General features: G+C 35.7%; 1 protein-coding gene across 6 annotated transcripts in view; it reads right to left on the minus strand.

Annotated features, from left to right (window-relative positions):
• The window catches only part of LOC143025502 (carbohydrate sulfotransferase 5-like), a 21,356-nt gene extending 20,948 nt beyond the window's left edge, over positions 1 to 408 (minus strand). For 3 of the 6 annotated variants that reach the window (XM_076185265.1, XM_076185264.1, XM_076185261.1), the window contains exon 1: positions 334 to 408. The gene's annotated coding sequence lies outside the window, so the exon portion shown is untranslated. Of the gene's footprint in view, positions 1 to 297 lie in introns of all 6 variants that reach the window. The other 3 variants (XM_076185263.1, XM_076185266.1, XM_076185262.1) reach the window with 3 other exon arrangements.
• Positions 409 to 5,000: the final 4,592 nt, after the last annotated feature.

Here is a 5,000-nt window from a genome sequence, read left to right on the forward strand (position 1 = left end):
TCTTCAGAGTTAATTTCTTTCATTTGTTATGTTTCACAGTGTATCTGATATATTCATTTCGGAAGTTGTTTTCCAGTAAATATTCAATATTACAAAAACCATACACTCACTCCATCCTTTATGTCACGATTCATATACACTTTGCATTTTGCTTTCATTTATCTAAAACACAATAAAACCGTTCCCTCATATCACAATTATGCATTCTTGTATGACAATATCTTCACGACGTAAAAAGATATGTAATCATAGATGAAATGATACACAACTTTTTGAGCCTATTATAGGGTCTATTACATAATCTAACGACACTATTTCGCAGCTTTATTTTACTTATATTTGAATTAAATTTTCAATTTTCAGAACTTCTACAAGAAGCACTCTTACACGTCTCGACGTAAAACTAATCTAATGGCAGGGAGACCAGTACGGATAGGAAAGATAAGATAAGATAGGGATCCCTCTTATCTGACAGCATGACTGCATATCAGATATAATATGAAAGTACAAAGTTGACAGCTATGCACTTGCATAAGCAAAGGTACATTAGAACGCATTTATACAAAGCAGCATATGCTGTATGTGATGAGGAAGATGTATGTATATGTGTGTGTGTATATATGTTTGTATGTGTATGAGAGCGTGCGTACGTATGTGTGTGTGTGTGTGTGTGTGTGTGTGTGTGTGTGTGTGTGTGTGTGTGTGTGTGTGTGTGTGTGTGTGTGTGTGTGTGTGTGTGTGTGTGTGTGTGTGTGTGTGTGTGTGTGTGTGTGTGTGTGTGTGTGTGTGTGATTTATCATGGTCTTGGATCACGTGTTGGACTCGTGATCAACAGCTGCTTCCATCCCGAAAGAGAGCTCAGAGCTCATATATGACCGAACTATGGGTAATGCTGTGACATTACCCGCACACACACACACAACTCCCTGCCCACGAGAGTTGGAGTAACGACTTGCAGCGCAGTGGTACTGAAATTATTTCAGCCCTGGGCGGGATTCGAACCCGGACCGCTGTAGAGATGGCCGGGAACTCTAGCAACTGCGCCTTCAATTGTGTGTGTGTGTGTGTGTGTGTGTGTGTGTGTGTGTGTGTGTGTGTGTGTGTGTGTGTGTGTGTGTGTGTGTGTGTGTGTGTGTGTGTGTGTGTGTGTGTGTGTGTGTGTGTGTGTGTGTGTGTGTGTGTGTGTGTGTGTGTGTGTGTGTAGGTTTTTGTGTGGTTCACCATGGTCTCGGATCACGTGTCGAACTTGTGATCAACAGCTGTTTCCATCTCGAAGTTGGAGTAACGACTTGCAGCGCAACGGTACTGAAATTATTTCAGCCCTGGGCGGGATTCGAACCCGGACCGCTGTAGAGATGGCCGGGAACTCTAGCAACTGCGCCGTCAAGTGTGTGTGTGTGTGTGTGTGTGTGTGTGTGTGTGTGTGTGTGTGTGTGTGTGTGTGTGTGTGTGTGTGTGTGTGTGTGTGTGTGTGTGTGTGTGTGTGTGTGTGTGTGTGTGTGTGTGTGTGTGTGTGTGTGTGTGTGTGTGTGTGTGTGTGTGTGTGATAGAGTGTGTGTGTGTGTGTGTGTGTGTGTGTGTGTGTGTGTGTGTGTGTGTGTGTGTGTGTGTGTGTGTGTGTGTGTGTGTGTGTGTGTGTGTGTGTGTGTGTGTGTGTGTGTGTGTGTGTGTGTGTGTGTGTAGGTGTGTGTGTGTGTGTGTGTGTGTGTGTGTGTGTGTGTGTGTGTGTGTGTGTGTGTGTGTGTGTGTACGAGCGCGCGTTTGTTCTTGGTGTATTTTATATACATATTTATGTATACGATCGCTTTATTATTTTTTCATCGTTTATTTCTTAATATACGTTCTTATCTATTTTATTGTTTATTATTATCTTATTCTCATCTTATCAAATTGTTTCTTTGTTTATTAATGTAGTTGTTTATGTAGTTATTCATTTATTTATTTTGTTTCTTTATTTACTAATTCATTTATATATTTATTTATTTATTCATATGTTTATTTATATATTTATTTGTCTATTCATATATACATATATTTTGTTTATTTATTTGTTTATTTTATTTATTTTCATTAAATTATTAATTTATTTTATTTTTTCTAATTTACTTCTCCAAGCACTGCACGGTCTCTTAAGTCCATTTTTAATGTTTCGGGGACTTTGGAAATAACCTATGGACCAGAGTCACGCAGCGTTCTTTCATGGCTAAAGACTAACTTCAGAAAAGAATGTTGATAACTTTATCCGTTCTCCTTTCTTGAATATCTCCTTTATGAGTGTATGAGTCCACCTCTTAGGTTCGATGAGTTCACTTCGTTTCGATGAGTCCATTTCTTAGGTTCGATGAGTCTTCTTCGGTTCGATGAGTCCACTTCTTCGATTCGGTAAGTCCACTTCTTAGGTTCGACGAGTCCACCTCTTCGGTTCGATGAGTCCACTTCTGTTCGATGAGTCCACCTCTTCGGTTCGATGAATCCACCTCTTCGGTTCAATGAGTCCTCTTCGGTTCGATGAGTCCACTTCTTCGATTCGATAAGTCCACTTCTTCAGTTCGATAAGTCCACTTCTTCGGTTCAATGAGTCCACCTCCTCGGTTCGACGAGTCCACCTCTTCGGTTCGATGAGTCCACTTCTGTTCGATGAGTCCACCTCTTCGGTTCGATGTATCCAACTCTTCGGTTCGATGAGTCCACTTCTGTTCGATGAGTCCACCTCTTCGGTTCGATGTATCCAACTCTTCGGTTCGATGAGTCCAATTCTTTGGTTGGATGTTAACTCTAAGGATAGAGGCGTTTTACTAACTAAATCTTTTTCATTGTACTTGACCGCTTTCGTACCGGGTAATACTTTTACTTTTGTAATGTATGTCCTACATGGTGTCCCAAGAATGTGCACTCTCTTTTTAAAAGTTTCATAGCATTGTTGAATCTACTGGTCCACATTGTCATAAGCTGTGGCTAGAATATGGTGTTTATCAGTCTGAAATTACAGAAAAGCTTCATCTTTTCTATCACTAGTCTAATCTAGTCCTCCACGCGTGTTCGCAAATATTCACACTATTGAGCACCATATCCAGACACAGTTGATTCGCTTCTTCCTAGTCACGGGTTCGAGTCCTGCACTTCTTTCCAATTTCCAATAGTGATTCTTATTTACTTTCCCTAGCATTCCCCTAAAGTGCTTAACAGGGCAACGGTGACGGTTCAGGCCGTAGCTACTCAGCACCTCCTGGCGTACGCTCCCCCCCCTCCCCCGCTCCATCACCATTTTCCTCTTCTTCTTCAGTCTGACCGCTTTCATTGCAGTCGATTCCCCTTTGGTCTATAAACTCTGAAACCCATCCGCCACTTTAAACAAAGGAGCATCGTGACTCTAATCTAATCGTTCCTAAAAGAGATCGAATTACGTGGAAGAAAGGATCCAACTTCGTTTCTGTCTCCGCAGCTGACGAGAAAGAATGGAGTCTTGAAGATTTCATTCGATTATGGTCTCTCCTCTAATGCTCTCGTGGTCTTCATGCCACTGGGTCCAAGCCACAAGGAACGTTCCGTAACATTTCCATCGACAGAATCAGTACTTCTCGATAGAAATAGAAAAAGAAATATAAATATGAATAGAAATATAAATATAAATAAATATAAATATAAATATAAATATAAATAGAAATAGAAATATAAATATAAATATAAATATAAATATAAATATAAATATAAATATAAATATAAATATAAATATAAATATAAATATAAATATAAATATAAATAAATATAAATATAAATATAAATATAAATAAATAAATATAAATATAATGTAAATATAAATGTAAATATAAATATAAATACAAATATATAAATAAATATAAATATAAATATAAATATAAATAGAAATAGAAATATAATATAAATATAAATATAAATATAAATATAAATATAAATATAAATATAAATATAAATATAAATATAAATATAAATATAAATATAAATATAAATATAAATATAAATATAAATATAAATATAAATATAAATATGAATATAAATATAAATATAAATATAAGTATAAATATAAGTATGAATATGAATATGAATATGAATATGAATATGAATATGAATCTAAATCTAAATCTAAATCTAAATACAAGTACAAATACAAATACAAATACAAATACAAATACAAATGTAAGTGCACATGCGAATGCAAGTGCAAGTGCAAATGTAAATGTAAATGTAAATGTAAATGTATATGTGAATGTAAATATAGATATAAATATAAATATAAATATAGATATAGATATAGATATAGATATAGATATAGATATAGATATAAATATAAATATAAATATAAATATAAATATAAATATAAATATAAATATAAATATAAATATATATATATAAATATATAGAAATGGAAATAGAAACAGAAATAGAAATAAGAATAAAAACAGATAGAAATAATGTACATATAGTTAATTTTTTCTATCTTATTGGGAAACAAGTGTACTGTATATGAAATATATATATATATATATATATATATATATATATATATATATATATATATATATATGTGTGTATATGCTTAAAAGTGGCAGTTTGCCGACAAGATTGACGAGATAAACACCATATGAGGACGGAGCCTTTATTTGTACGAAGTTTCGCTTATTACAGCTTTTTCAAGTACAAGTTGAGATACAAATGCTTGAGATTAAATAAGGGGAAAGGAGGGAACGGGGAGAGAAAAGGGGGGGGGGGAGGAAGGGGGGGAGGAAGAGGAGGAGGAGGAGGAGGAGAAGGGGGGGGGATTGGACACTGGGAAAGGATGAGAATGCTGGCCCAAACGTCCGTGGGCGAAATGTCCACAAAGGGGGTTTAGATATGTAATATTTTGCTGGCCATGGGTATTAGGGGAATAATGTGAGGCGAGATGTTAAACATGTCCCTGTTTTGTTCAATAGTGTTCGTTCCTTGAATGATTGCTGCTTCTAAACACTTCCTGCGGATTTTGT

Source organism: Oratosquilla oratoria, chromosome 5, assembly GCF_046742065.1.
Source record: "Oratosquilla oratoria isolate Oo_2021 chromosome 5, ASM4674206v1, whole genome shotgun sequence".
Taxonomy (NCBI): Eukaryota; Metazoa; Arthropoda; class Malacostraca; order Stomatopoda; family Squillidae; genus Oratosquilla; species Oratosquilla oratoria.